Genomic DNA, 15,774 nt, shown 5'->3' with positions numbered 1-15,774 from the left:
GGCCCCCGTCTCACAAGTGAACTAGTCCGCTGGGGTCACCGGCGGCGTCAACCTAAGAAGCCTAAGATACCTCGGGCAGGTGAGCTCCCGGAATTCAGTGGATAGCAGCGCTAGAAAGGGTTGCCACAGCTCTTCAAATTGGTCTATCTCCCCCGCAACCGTAAGCGACAGCTTCTCCATCCCCAGCACATGCCAAAGCCTATGCAACCAACCCGTGATGGAGGGGACGGTGGCGGTGCGCCAGTGGATAAGAATGTTCTGAACCGCAGACCCCAGCGCAATCGCGATCTGCCTACCCCTGCGGGACTTCAGTGGGTACATTAGGTCATTGGGGAGGCCCAGCAGGACATACGCCGGGAGGCGCGGCAGCTCTATCCCAAAGTGCTTATCCACCTCGTCCAAAACTTCCTTCCAGTAGGCGGTCAGCACTGGGCAATCCCAAAGAATGTGTGAGAGGGTACCTTCCTGCCCGCAGCCCCGCCAGCACCCCTTGTCAGTGTGTTTATGCATTTCATACAGTCTCTCCGGGGTGTAGTACCAGTATGTGGACACCTTAGTAAAGGTCTCCGTAAGGCCCGTGTGGTATGCAGAGTGCCGCGCCCGATACGCAATTTTGTCCCATTCCTTGTGGCTGAGTGTCCTACCCAATTCCCTGTGCCAGCGCTCCCTCCCCGGGTTGTAGTAATGAAACGGCGGGGGTTGTAGGTACTTGTACAGATCGGTAATTAGCTTGGCGTCGGAGGTCCGAGTAGCCAGCCACCTCTCGTACGGTGTAATTTGACGGGCGGCGGTGGCACGCACCTGGGGCTGGAGGGCCCAATGCCGAACCTGCATGTAGCGCAATCTGTCCAGCTCCGTCAGGCCGAACTCCTGGCGGAGTTGCTGAAAAGGGACCACTCCCTCCGGGCCATAGATCTGGAAAAGTGCCCTGCAGCCTGCCTGTACCCAGTGGGAGAAAACCCCCGGCTCCATCCCTGGGGAGAAGTCCGGGTTGCCCACTATGGGCGTGAGCGGCGAAGGAAAGGTGGTGAGGCCCCGAGCCTCACAGACTGCATCCCACACCCGCAGGGGGACCCGCGTGACAAAAGAAGCGTAAAGATTAGGGGGGCCATGCGCGCGGCGCAAGAATGGAACCTCTTGTAAGGTGCGGCCCGCCACTGCCTGGTCTTGAAAGAGCCAGTGTTTGTCGGACTCCCACCTGCTCCATTCCACCAGATATCGCAGCTGCGCCGCCTGAAAGTACTTATGGAGGTCCGGAATACCGAGACCCCCCGCCTCCGGAGCAAGCGTGGAGAGGATCCTCTTCATTCGGGGCTTGCGGCCCTGCCAGACAAAGCGGGAGATGTCAGCCTGCATTTGATGTATCCAGCCCACCGGGGGCTGGAGAGGTAGGGCCCGAAAAAGATACAGTATCTGAGGCAACACCGTCATCTTAACCGCCGCGATTCGCCCCAGCCAGGACAGTAGGCCCTTGCTCCAGCGACCAAGCTCCTCCTTGATCTTCCTGCTAAGGGAGGCATAATTAGCCGTAACCATCTCCGGCAATGTGGGCGCCAGCAGAATCCCCAGGTATGGCACCGTGGACGAGGACCACTGCATGGGGAAGAGCCGCTGAAGGTCCCTCCTGGTATCCGCAGCCAGGGACACGTCTAACGCCATCGACTTGCTCATATTCATTTTGAAACCGGCCACACATGCAAAGGCGTCCAGTTCCCGGAGGCAAGCAGGCAGCGACCTCCTAGGGTCGTCCAAGGTCAACAGGACATCGTCCGCGTAGAGACTGACGGTGTGGACATACTGGCCCATCCGGACCCCAGTAGCATCCGGATTATTGCGAATCCTCTGACCAAACGGCTCCATGTAGAGGGCAAACAAAAGCGGCGAGAGGGGGCAGCCCTGCCGCGTTCGATAGCAAATCCACCGGAGCTACACCCGTTGACCCGCACCGACGCTGAAGGATGCTTATAGCAGTTGAATACCATGGTGCGGAACTTATCACCGATTCCCAATTTCTTGAGGACCAGCTCGAGATACGGCCAGTGAACTCTGTCGAAGGCCTTCTCCGCATCAACAGACAGCAACATCCGCTCCCCCGGGATCCGCGAGGCCTTCTCCAGAACATGCGTCACCCTCTTGGTGTTGTCAACCGTCTGTCTGCCTGGTACGAAGCCAGCCTGGTCCGCCTCCACCAATCCGGGGAGGTGTGGACCCAGCCTGGACGCTAGAATCCCTGTGTACAACTTGAGGTCGACATTTAAAAGCGAGATGGGTCGATACGAACCGCAGAGGGCCCGGTCCTTCCCAGGTTTCGGGATTACCGCGACCGTCGCCCTCAGGAGATCCGGTGGGATGGCTCCCGGTTCGGAAAAGGAGTTAAATAGCCGAGTAAGGACAGGGGCCACAGCCGTGCAAAAAGTCTTGTAAAACAGAGACGTGTACCCGTCCGGGCCCGGGGCCTTACCATGCTTCAGCCGCGCAATAGCGGAAATCACTTCTTCAACGTGGATATCCCGCTCCAGGTGGTCCGCCTGAACCGGATCCAGCACCGGAAGGGTCACCGACTCCAAATAGCCTTCGGCATCCCGTAGCGAGGAGGGCTCTTCAGCATACAGCGCCTCGTAGAAGCCGCGGAAAGATTCCGCTACCTCCGCGTCCCCAGAGACGACCCCCCCCGTCCGTGTCCACCAGTTCTCTCACAACGCTACGCTGTTGCGTGACCCGGAGCCGGTGTGCTAGGAGCCTGCCACATTTGTCCCCCCCAGCGTAGTAGGCATGTTTCAAGCGCAAGGCTGCATACTCCGCCCTGTCAAGATCCAGTGCCGACAGGAGCTTCCTCGCTGCCTTCAACTGCCTCCACACCCTTGGCGCCCCCGTACGGCGGTGGACCTGCTCAAGCTCCCGGACCTGAGCTGTCAGCTCGTCCCTCTTCCGTTGCCGCTCCCTATTTTCGGCTGCGGAGATAGAGATAAATTCCCCCCGGAGGACTGCCTTCAGTGCCGCCCACTGTGTCGCCTGCGAAGTGTCGGTGTTGCTATTGTGAGTGAGGTAGTCTTGTATGACCTCCCCAATGCGCTGCACCACCGACTTTTTGTGTAAAAGGGTATCCCGGAGGCGCCACACCCCCCGAGAGGGGGAGGCCGCCGGCCACTGGAAAACGCCGGTGACTGGGGAATGGTCAGACAGGGTCAGGACCCCGATGTCCGCCGCCGTGGCAGCGGCACGCAACGGTCCACTCACCAGAAGGTAGTCCAGCCGTGAGTAGGTTCGGTGTGCGTGCGAAAAGTAAGAGTAGTCCCTATCCGTGGGGTGCATGGAGCGCCAGAGGTCGTGCAGGTCCATGTCCGCAATCCGGGCCTTTACAGCCTGGGACAGTTCCCCCGTCTGCGGGAAGCGCTGCGCCGATCTGTCCATCACAGAATCAAAGACAATATTAAGGTCTCCCCCCAAAATAACGTGGCGGTCGGGAGAAGCAGTGACATCCACCAACACGGAATCTAGGAAGCGCTCTTGGTGGTCGTTAGGGCTATAAACGGAGCCGACCGTAAACGCAATGCCTCCTAGGCGCATGCGATACGCAAGAAGCCTCCCCTTCTGTTCAGCACACTTATACAAAACCTCCCCCCGAAAGGAGCTCGCTAAAAGAATGGCTACCCCCGCCGTCTTGTTCGCTGCCGAGGAAAAGAACTGGGTGGGGAACTTAGCAGAGCGCAGCCTATGGCAATCCCGGGGCAATAAGTGGGTCTCCTGCAAAAGGCAAATGTCCGCCTGCGTCCCCTCCAGCAAAGATAAGATCGCTCTGCGCTTCACGGGGTTATTCAGACCCTGAACGTTAAGGGTCACTACCTTTAGGCCCGACATTCCTCTCGGGGATCGGGAGCGCCGTGCAATGGGCAGGGGATCAGCGGGTGGGGCGCGCGGGGCAGCCGCGCAGGACAAGCCAGAACAAGGTGGGCATGGACAACATCGGACGGGACCTCCCCAACCCCAAAACAACCCCCCCCCCACCCAAAACACAACCCTGGCAACTAGCCACCCGCAAACTCAAACACCCCATTGTCCCAGTCAAGCCCCAAGACGGGCAAGTCCGTAGAAAGAAACGAAGTGGACGTCCAGCCACTCACCTCCATCCGCTCCCCCCCCCGACCCCCCCGCCCCGTACCAAGCATGTAAAGAAGCTAAAGGCATCTCCCCCCGGAGTGAGTGTTAGGCCGTCAAGGCCACGCCGGAGGAGCCGGTCGAATCCCCGGCCGCCGCCCTCAGAGCATCGGCCATGTCCGCCCTGATGGTAGGGGAGTCAGGACGCCCTGCGCTGGCCGCTGAGCGCCGCCTCGTCGATCTCCGCCGGTTCCGTCTCTCCGAAGACCTCCACGACGGTGTAGCTCCTTCCTCCTCCGCCGCCGTGAGCCCCAGGACACCACAAATGTCTTGCAAGGAGCGTAGCTGGTGTAGCACCCCGTTCCACCGAAAAATCAGGCGGAAGGGATGACCCCAAGAGTACGGCGTCTCGTGTTCACGCAAAAAGTCAGTGGCAATCCTAAAGGACCTGCGTTTCTGCAGCGTGATGGCGGAGAGGTCCTGGTAAAGCGCCACCGGCCGATTCCGAAAAGTCAGGGGCTGTTTCCTGCGGGCCTCAGCCATGATGCGCTCCTTCAGTGGGAAGTCGGGCAGGAAGGCCAGAATGTCCGGTGGAGGTGCCGATGACTGGCGCTGCCGGCCGACCCTATGCGCCCTATCAATGCTGATGGGGAAGTCCGCAGCTTCCCCCAGGATCTCTCGGAACAGGGCCCGCAGGTAGCCCCCCAGATCGGACCCCTCGTCCGCAGTCGGCACACCACGCACTCTAATGTTGTTCCTCCGAGATCTGTTCTCCAGGTCCTCAGAATGGGCCTGGAGTTCCACACACTGCTCCCGGAGGCGGAGAACGTCCTGTTGAAGATGGACTATCTCCTCCGCTCGGTGGTGGGCCTCCGTCTCCACCGTGTCAACTCGCTCGCCAAGGCCCTCCACTTCCCTGCGCACTTCCCGGACCTCACTGGCCACCTCCCGCTTCAGTGTCTGGAAGTCCTCCCTGAGGGAGCTAAACAGTTCCTCCATAAAGGTCCTCGTGACGGGCGGCTCCCCCCCAGTCACATCCACCGGGGCCCGGGAGGACCCCGGCGAGGGCTGTGTTCTGTCCCGCAGTTGCTGGGCCCTGCCAAGCATGTCCGGCAGGGTGCGGTCCCCCTTCTTCGGGCCGCCTTTTCCAGACATCGCCAGCACCGCGGTCGGGCACAGGTCCAGCCGCCCCAGGGATGTCCAGCCGCTGGCAAGCGCTCGACGTGGGTGTCCCCCCACAGGCAGAGTCGCTGCGTCACAGGTGACAAAATGGCGGCCCAGCCCGGTCACCGTCAGCCGCGGGAGCCCATTCGAGGCAGCAACGGGAGCCGCAGTGGGGGGGTCTCATCAACACATCCCCCAGAAAGTCAGCCCAACAGCAGCGAGGGTCACATACATCCAGCAGCAAGGGCTCCGGCGAAGGCCACCACCACTGCTCCCTCGGGGACAAGATGGCGGCAGGGTGGAGCAGGGCAGAACGACCAGGCCCGGCGGCACCACCGGGGCTCCCAAAGCGCACAACAGTCAAATAGGTTCCACCGCCGGCTTCAGTCTGTCACACACAGGGGCCCAGGTGGTCCGACTCTACCAGAGAGTCCGTTGTACCTCGGCTAAGGGTTAGGGGGCCCCCGCAGTGCGAAGTGTCGCCGACACCAGTCCGAGTGCCAAGGCGCCCGTCCTAGTCCTTCCGCACCGTCGGGTCCCCTCCCGCAAGGCTTCTTCAACCTCCGTCGAGCCAGAGTCCCTCCAGATCGCAACTTTCAGCACCAGGCCCAGCCGAGGCGCCCGGACAGCACTCCAATGCGCTCCGCCCCTCAGGCCCTCCGTCGCTCCGTGAACTCGATCGGACTTTTGGGGGGCTTCCCCCGAGGCGATCCGAACCGGAACGGCAACAACGTGCGCCCCTGGTGCTCCGCCACGCTCCACTCCCACGCCGAGCCTCAGCGGGGGGAGAAAAGCATAAGAAAAGGGCTCAAACTTGGCCGGGCCGGAGGAGCTACGGGAGGAAGCGTCCGCTCACCCCGCCATCTTGGCCACGCCCCTCGTCTGTTGAATTTAAACATAAGTTTGGCCATGGATGGCATTGGATTAAAAATACACAATGTGTTTTTTTTGCAGTATTTTAGAACCCAGGGCGTAGTAGAACGCTGCGTAGATTGCACTACTACGCAAAATGCACGTAGTACCATGCAAAAACTGTGCTATAACACGTAGCATAGCAGAAATATCAACAATACCCACAAATGCTTTGATAAAGCAATTTTACATGCTAAAAAGCATATAACCAATTCACAAAAGTGAACTGTGAATGACAATATTAGGCAATGAGAGAGGTGATGATTTTGGGGTCCCCCCCAACTTAGCGGGAGGACCAAGCAGATGCTTTGAACACAAAGAGCATATCATGCTGGTGAACGATTCAGTGGTGGTCCCTTCCTTCTAGGACCACCCCAAGCACAGTTATGGGCAAAAATCCAATCCCAACCAAAGGCCCTGCAAAGCATTATGGGACGAGATTAGCAGTGGGCAGTGAATATTATAGTGTCCAATATCAAAATAATTCTACAAAGAGCTGCAGTTCAACTAGTCGTTACTAGATGTCCCTCACGAGTCAAATGCAAAAGCTTTGAAATTATTATCACATCAAGCTGCAGTTCCACTAGTCGTTACTAGATGTCCTCGAGTCATCTAGTAACGACTAGTGGAACTGCAGCTTGATGTATTAATAATTTCAATGCTTTTGCATTTGACTCGTGAGGGACATCTAGTAACGACTAGTTGAACTGCAGCTCTTTGTAGAATTATTTTGATATTGGATACTATAATATTCACTGCCCACTGCTAATCTCGTCCCATAATGCTTTGCAGGGCCGTTGGTTGGGATTGTATTTTTGCCAATAACTGTGCTTGGGGTGGTCCTAAGAGGATGGGACCACCACTGAATCGTTAAAGAAGATGTGCTTTTTGTTTTCAAAGCATCTGCTTGGTTCTCTCCCTAGGTTAGGGAGGTTCCCAAAATCATCACCTCTCTCACTGCTTGCTAATTTATCATTTTCACTTTTGTGAAATGTCTATATGCATTTTAGCATATAAAGACAGATATTTATTTTATCATAACTTGCACTGTTCAAGATGCTGTTTGCAATTATTACTCAGAACAAGCAAGCACACAGTGCTAACAGCTACGTTCGCGTAGCTATACGCAAACTACGCCCAGGGTTAGTATTTTACCTTTTTTTCATGTGTGTTAAATTAAATGCCTTTGTTGGATGTATGTACAATGGTAATGTAACCTTCACCCCATCCTAGTCCTTAGGGTTAATAATAATATATAGTGGCAGAGTAGACTGCAGAGACTAGGAGGAGAAAGTAGTAGAATAAAGGAGGATACTGCATCACTATTTTGTTTACGCTATCAGCAGATTTTTTTTAAAAGGCAGCAGTGCAAAGTAAAACAATAACCCCAAGAAAAGTTTTTTAAATCATTCATTATCATAAAATGTAAACGTATTAAAAGTGTATTCCCTGAACAAATCTAAACCAAACCCACAACTGGCCCACCCTTCTCCTTAATCCCAACCAATGTCCAAGTAATGTCCAAGATTAAAATGTCAATAAAGAAAGAAAAACCCAACAATCCCCCAACTACCACCCACCCAAATCTTTTTAGCCCTGAGTATTTTCATTTTTGGCTTTGTTGCATTAAAGATGTGTTGTTTAGCATGCCTCTTTTTTTCTGACCAGTGTGTGAGTGTGTTTGTAATAGTGGGCCAGCATTTGCTTGGCTGAGCCTCCCCATGTGGCCTGTGGCCATTTTGTAAAGTCTGTGTCCATATAGGCCTGCTTGAGTTCATTGTTTTCCAGGCCTCCTGCTTGTTTTTGCTGTGACCATGTGGCTGGCGGCCATTTTGTGAAGGCAGTCAGTGTGCTTTTGCCATATAGGCTTGCATGTCTGTCTTCCTTTTGTTCCCATTGGCTTATTGGTTCGATTGTCATTTGTCAGCTGCATATCCCTGAGTGCTGCATCCCACGTGATGCACAATGCCAAACCATTACATTTGTATTTTTGTTGTTGTTCTTCTTCTTTCCTATCCTTCCTGAGAGTACACCATGAAAGCCCTTGTTGTTGTCAAAGTCTCACAAATGGTTACACTGTATTGTTAATTGTTTTAATAACTGAGGAAATAACACTAACAAGTGTGACTGCCTACTAAATTATATTATATTTGTTTGTACTAGTAATTGAACCACAACAATGCCACGTTTCACTGATGTTCTTCTTGCTTCTAGGTGCACAAAAGAGGAAGAGACATCACCCATTGTACTGCCAGACAGAAGGCCTGCGCCCTGCGCACGACATCACGTGACGTGTGACCACAAACATCTCTTCAACTTGTGCCACTGTGTGATAACTGACATCTTCAAGATGGCCCCAAAGAAAGGTATCATGTCCAGTACCACGAAAGTTGCCAATGAGAAGAAGAAGGCACTGCTACTTACCACCACCGTTATGTCGCCCAAGACCTTTTTTTGGAAACCAAAAATTGCCCCTGCAGCAGAGGTGTCCGGGAAGCAAACTGGGAACAGCACCCCGCATCAGTGGACCCACCCCACCAACCTAGGCCCAAGCCCATGTCTGTTGCAGAGGCAGCCAATTTACTCATGACAACACTGACGAGTAGTGGTGTTGAAATTGACTTTTCATTATCGCAAAGTAGTACCCAATCAATGCAGGAATCTCAGATAAGTGGGCAACAACAGCCGCAACCACCCCCAATAGTAGCAGTTCCTCCCGAAATAAGTGCAGTTCAGGAGATCGAGCTTCCTGCTGAGGAAGAAGAGAAAGCCACTCTTTCAGAAGGTCCACTGTCTTCCAAATCCCCAGCAAGGAAAAGGAGGATTAGTCCATCAACTTCTTCTGCAAGCCCTCCTTCTGATGATCTAGACACCACTGGGCTCCCACCTTAGTCTGAGAGTGAGAGACGCCACGAGACAAAGCTAGGGAAAAGGAAGGTTCCAGAAAGCCTTAGAGTTATGGAGGTAGATGTAGAAGAGGAGAATGATGACGAGCCAGTCATCATGGACATTAGCCCCCTCCCCAGTGGAAACCGACATTACCCCATCCCAAATTGCTGTGAGGGATGTGGCACGGATACCACCAAAACAGATACCACCAACACTACCTCCAGCTGCCATATTTACAGAGTCCTGGCAGCGACCTACATCCACAATAACCACCTCAGTAGAAGTAGGTACTGCAGAGAGTCAAACATCAGCCCCCCCTACCAGTTCATCGGACATTGCAAGTGGCACCAGTAGCATCAGAATAGCATCAGAAAGTTGACTTCCCCACTTTGGGACTTCTTTTCGATTAGCAGGCAGGAAGGAGGTGAACATTGCTATATGCTCCATTTGTGGAGTAGGTGTTAGTCAGGGTAAGCATGGTACAAACTATGGTACCAGAGGCCAAACAACCCATCTGAGAAAACACCACTTGATCCAGTGGGAGGTGCACTTTAGCTGCCAAAAAACTGCAAGTGGCCCCCTGGTTCACCGACGAACTTAAGGACTCCAAGAAGGCCTGCCGCACCCTCGAGAAGGCCTGGCTCCTCAACAAGACCGCCGACAACAGAACAGCACTCAAACTCGCCACTCGCAGACATCACCAGCTCATCCGCACCACCAAGAAGAAATCTCTGCGGGAACGACTGGACAAGAACGCCCATGACAGCAAGGAGCTCTTCAACATTGTCAAGGAGTTCTCCAACCCCAGCACCGGCAACAACGACATCACTCCCTCACAGGACCTCTGCGACTCCCTCGCCTCGTACTTCCACCGCAAGATCGCCGACATCCACAACAGCTTCGACATTTCATCCCCGCACCCATCGGTCGTACCTTCGCACCCCGCCGCCACCCTCCAGACATGGACCGAGGTGACCCCCGAAGACACGTCACGCATGATGAACACCATCCACTCCGGATCTCCGACCGACCCGTGCCCCCATCATGTCTTCAACAAGGCAGCCTCTACCATCGCACCCCACCTCCGAGACATCATCAACACCTCCTTCAACACAGCAACCTTCCCGGAGAGCTGGAAGCACGCCGAACTCAGCGCTCTGCTGAAGAAACCAACAGCGGACCCGACCGACCTCAAGAACTTCCGCCCCATCTCGCTCCTTCCTTTCCCCGCCAAAGTCAGCGAAAAGGTCGTCAACAAGCAACTGGCAGCCTTCCTCGAGACGAACGGATCCCTCGACCCATCACAGTCCGGATTCAGAGCCAACCACAGCACCGAGACCGCCCTCATCGCAGCCACCGACGACATCCGAGCCCTGCTCGACAACGGCGAAACAGCGGCACTCATCCTCCTAGACCTCTCCGCAGCATTTGACACTGTCTGCCACCGCACACTAGTCCAACGCCTCAACGACACCGGCATCCAAGGGAAGGCTCTGGAATGGATCATCTCATACCTCTCCGGCAGAACACAGAGAGTACGCCTCCCTCCGTTCCGCTCCGAGGCCACCGAAGTCATCTGCGGCGTCCCGCAAGGATCGTCGCTCAGCCCCACTCTCTTCAACATCTACATGAAACCCCTCGCTGCCATCGCACGCCAACACAACCTCAACATCATTTCCTACGCCGATGACACCCAGCTAATTCTCTCCCTCTCCAGAGACCCCGACACCGCCAAAGCCAGCCTGCACGAAGGGATGACAGACGTCGCTGAATGGATGAACATCAGCCGCCTGAAACTGAACACGGACAAGACAGAAGTCCTCATCCTGGGACCATCACCCTCCGCATGGGACGACTCCTGGTGGCCCCCGGCACTAGGCACCGCACCTGAACCGACGGACCACGCACGCAACTTGGGCGTCATACTGGACTCCTCCCTATCGATGACCAGACAAGTCAACGCCGTCTCCTCAGCTTGCTTCCACAACCTCCGCATGCTCCGAAAGATCTTCCGATGGATCCCGACCGAGACCAGGAAGACGGTCACCCACGCGCTCGTCACCAGCAGACTAGACTACGGAAACACCCTCTACGCCAGTACTACAGCCAAGCTTCAGAAAAGACTTCAGCGTATCCAGAACGCCTCCGCCCGACTCATCCTGGACGTCCCCCGACGCAGCCACATCTCGTGCCACCTGAGAGACCTGCACTGGCTCCCTGTCAACAAGAGGATCACGTTCAGACTCCTCACCCACGCACACGAGTCCCTCCACGACCTAGGCCCAGGGTACCTCAACAGCCGCCTCACCTTCTACACGCCCACCCGCCGGCTACGTTCCGCTAACCTCGCCCTCGCCGTCGTCCCTCGCATCCAGAGAGCCACCGCTGGAGGAAGGTCATTCTCCTACCTGGCAGCTAAGACTTGGAACTCCCTACCCGTCCACCTGCGGATGACCCAGGACCACCTGGCCTTCAGGAAACAGCTCAAGACCTGGCTGTTCGAGCAGTAGCAGACCCCCTTCCCCAAGCGCCTTGAGACCCTTACGGGTGAGTAGTGCGCGATATAAGTTCCATGATTGATTGATTGATTGGTTGGTGGAGTGGATGAAGCAGTGCAGTGGTACTGCCCACTTCATCATCAGCAACATCTCAATGGCACAAGAGTCAGGCCGAGACACCAAGGGGTCCAAGGCAAGAGATTACTGCAACGAAAACACACGCATTGAGCCTAACAGTATCTGGTCTCAAGAATTCACCTGCATCAGTGACACCAGAAAAGAAACAAAATTCAGGTTACCATTCTCAGTATGTTTAGGCCGGAGGGGCAGTACAAACGCAACCACCCAATGGCACGTTTATACAATGCGAAGCAAGCAATATGACTTACCACCACTCGCCAGTGCTGCTGGCTCACCCAGTTCCGCTGCCACATCTGCAGACTGGCTGGCGCCGTCACTGCTGGCCCCGGCACTGGTGGTCGGTGCGACTAGTATATTTTTTTACACATTTCTTAGATGCCAGATACACCTCCCCCTATTAATTGTTCTATAGCAAAATTTAAAAAAACACACACATCATTCACTACAATTTTGATACATTACAGACAGTATCTTTTATCAAAAATATCAGGTTGGGCATTGTGTTGGTGGCAATTTTTAAAAAAGCCTCAAGTCAAGACAAGAGACAAGCTGTTAAGGAGTGGCTGGAGCTATTGATTGATGAATCTCATCTTTCGAGAAAAAAATAGCATATGGCCTTGGTTGGCAAATGCAATGGGCCATCCTCCTCGTACTTCCTCCTTGACATGGTGCACAGTCATCAGTTCACCAACTGCTGCTAATAATACTAAGCCTAGCTAATAAGACAACAACTTTGGGGTGTCCAACGTGACCATGGCTACTCTCTTGTTTTAGTGATTGAGCCTTCTCATCTCAACATACATGTGTAGAATACCTTACTTAGGCAATGGGCATGCAATCTGCACGGCAGAGGAGTAGTAGTAGTATGTGACCAATGGGTTCTTTGAGTCTTAGAGTACCACCACTGGGCCGTCCACAAAATGGGAGAGGGAAGCTGACTGAAAAAGCAGAAGAAAGGAAGCTACAGACAGACTAGTAACTAGTGACGGTTTGACGTATAGTAGAGAAACTTGAAATATAGAAAATAAGTAAATAGGATAATGCATGAATAACAAGAATTTAGAAACGGATAGATTGAGGAGGATTTGCAAAAAATATATAAAACGGGTAGATGCCATATTGATCTAAAAGGAGCAGAAAAATTAGGGGAATAAATATATTAATGTTAACACCAGGAGGACTTACTTGGGCCAGTAGAGCCATCGGCCGAGGACCTCTGGGAGGCACCTCCAGCTCTAGCTCCCGGACCCTCAAAGCCTCAGCCCTCCTCATGCTCCTGGATGCTTATGTAAAACATAAAGACAAAAAAAGATTAGTGGTAAATAAATATCTCCCCAAAATATTTTTTGACAGGAAAAGGCAATCGCAATAACATTGAACTTTTCTAAATCCTGGGACATGTGGATGGTGTATTTGAATGTCTGGAATTGTAGGAATTATGAATGGTCTGGTGAAAGCTGAGTCGTGTGGAACACAAGGGTCCACTGAACACGTCTTTTTATTCGGGGTAGGGCCTTTAGGAGTAGAGGGCATAAATTGATTTGAGGGAGGTGGGTCAGAGTCTGGCTAAAGGAGCTTTAAGCATGCACCTGGGGAGCACAGACAAACATTTTGAGACGCAGCACTGTGATTTTATTGAAAGAAGAGTAGAGGTGAGCCATTCTGTAATGGGCAATCAGTAACTCTTCAGTCCTTCATGTCCAGGCTGGAAGTCGGTGTCAAAGGGTAGCATCCTAATGACCGTATTTCCTCATTTCTCACAAAGGATCACACTGTGGCCACATTTAGTGTGCTAGGTTTGCCAAATGCACTTTGGCAACCATGTTTGGCTGCACTTTTAGAAATGATAACTGAACATTGGTGCATTGTCTCGTTAATTAACTTTGGAAGGTGTAGCCTTGTATTTAACATTAGAAGGATGGGCTAAAATAAATCCAGCATGCAAAATGTTTTTGGCTGAAAAGTCAGGACTGCAGGGAGGTGTTACACATGACAAGGGGCTATTTGTCTGCTGGATACGATAATGTGACAAAAAGGCAAGAATGAGTATCAATGTTTGTTAAAAATGTATTTGAAGTCCTCTAACATACCTTCAGCATTTTGGCTCCTTTGATCATAATATTTTTTCCATTTCAGATCAGGTCTGGAAAATTCACACTTGAAATTTTTGGCTTGCTATGTCTTACCCTTCATATATAGGCGCATACAAAGTTGAAAAGAAGTACTGCAAATCAGATTTGCTTATATTTGGGGAAGAGTTTGTAACATTTTTTAACTTGCTTGCAGTATTTATATAGAATTATTGTTAATATTTGACATTGTGGGGGACCTGGTGAAATTATTTTCCACAAGGGGTGCACTAGAGAAAAATGTTTGAAGATATTTGGTGCAATGGAATCCATGTAGTTGTGTTGCCCGAAATGGTGGCTGGGACATGGTTACAGCTCACGCTTTAGAGTAGGTTTCTCTGCCTGGTCAAAACATACTCTTGTTCAAGTTCCTGTGTTTTTGGCCATATTTGCCAATAAGCAGAGCAACGTGAACACACATCACACCTAAGCGAGGGAGAACCGGAGGGAGAAATCAACTGGGATCATCGGATGTCCAGCTGTTACCGTAACCTGTGGACCAGGTCGGTGGTAGCCAGGCATGGATTCCAGACGAGGAGCACCTGAGGAGAAAGGAGACAGAGTCCAAGCCCCCTGGAGTCGCCCTGGAGGTGCAGGAGCACAATGCCCACCCATCTCAGGGGTACTTCATGGTAGGCTGGAGGCCTTGGAGTTGCAGCTGTGAAGACCAGGCATTGATGAAGGAACACAGGAACCGTCCACGAGCTGTTCCATGGCGGTTGACAAATTACAGGATGTCAGTGGCTAGCAGGACCACCAACAAGCCTTGGCAAATGCAGCAGATGTGTTGCACGAAGAGTTCCAGAAAGGAGGACCAGCAAGGTCAAGGGAACTCACCCACCACAGGTAAGCTCAGGTGGCCCTCAGCAAGCAGGAGAGCCAGCAGGAATAGATGGAATACCCCGAGGCAGCAGGCAAATGGGAGTCGCAGGGAGGCATCAGCAGCACAACAAAGATGGAGACCCACGTCACAGGAGAAGCAGTGAGGACGTCGCTTTGAAAGCTCTGTGAAGCTTGAGACTGGGGCTTCTTGGAGCTCGAAGATCTTTGGATTGGAGATTCAACAAGCCTTGGCAACAGCAATCAGATGCGGTGCTCAGGGGCCCAGTTTCAGTAGATTCACGAGGGATTGCAGTCTTCGAAGTTGCACAATAGACAGGTGAGGCCTCGAAGGTAACTACCAAGCCACCACCTGTATTGTCGAGCCTTGATAAGTCTATGGGACAGCAGGATCCATAGACCGGTCACTGTCAATAAGGTGCCTGCGGTTGCAGGGGAGTGTCTCCTTCACTCCAAGGGAGATTCCTTCCAGCTGCCTTAATGCACACACAGTCCTTGCGACTCTGTAGGATGCACGGCCACTGATGTTACAGGATGAGTGCAAGGAGGACACCAAATGTGCTCTTCAAAGCAGCCTGGTAGCGCTCGGAAGCACCCCCACCCTAGCCTAGACCCCCAATTCTAAAGGAGAGGTGGTTACACCTCTCTTTTACAGGATATACTTTGTTCTGCCTTCCCCAGCCTGAGCTAGGCTCACCAGTAGGAGGGCAGAACAGTGTCTGGGGTCGGCGGCAGCACTGGCTTGTACGTAGACCCTGCAAGGCTAAACAGGTAGACATGGGGGTATCCTCTACGGAGCCCCCAAGTAAATGGTATTATGCAACTAACACTGAAATCGGTGTAGTTGCATGATTCCAACAAGTTTGATACCAAACATAACCAGGTTTGGTGAAGGGGGGGCATGGCGAGATGATGGCGGACGCGTGAGAGCTGAGCTCCGCGCTGGCCCAGCAGTTCTCCTGCACAAACAACAGCCACGGTCTGGCCTGCTACACCAGACGTGGCGGCACTGGCGTGAGGGACCGGGGTGCAGTGACTACGACGGAACTGGGCGCTTAGACCCCACCACTAGTGAACGGCGGTCGAGCTCAGCCAGGCCAGAAGCC

The 15,774-nt window shown here is 53.2% G+C and overlaps 1 protein-coding gene across 9 annotated transcripts in view; it reads right to left on the bottom strand.

Moving 5' to 3' along the window:
* LOC146835322 (uncharacterized) overlaps positions 1-15,774 on the bottom strand; it is a 224,147-nt gene that overhangs the window by 139,885 nt on the left and 68,488 nt on the right. For 2 of the 9 annotated variants that reach the window (XM_085602895.1, XM_085602897.1), the window contains exon 3: positions 12,885-12,982. The exons of the other annotated variants lie outside the window; for them this stretch is intronic. The gene's annotated coding sequence lies outside the window, so the exon portion shown is untranslated. The remainder of the gene's footprint in view (positions 1-12,884; positions 12,983-15,774) is intronic. 9 annotated transcript variants of the gene reach the window in all.

The sequence above is a fragment of the Triturus cristatus genome, chromosome 4_2 (genome assembly GCF_964204655.1).
Source record: "Triturus cristatus chromosome 4_2, aTriCri1.1, whole genome shotgun sequence".
Lineage (NCBI taxonomy): Eukaryota > Metazoa > Chordata > Amphibia > Caudata > Salamandridae > Triturus > Triturus cristatus.
This window is presented reverse-complemented; position numbering and strand designations above follow the sequence as displayed.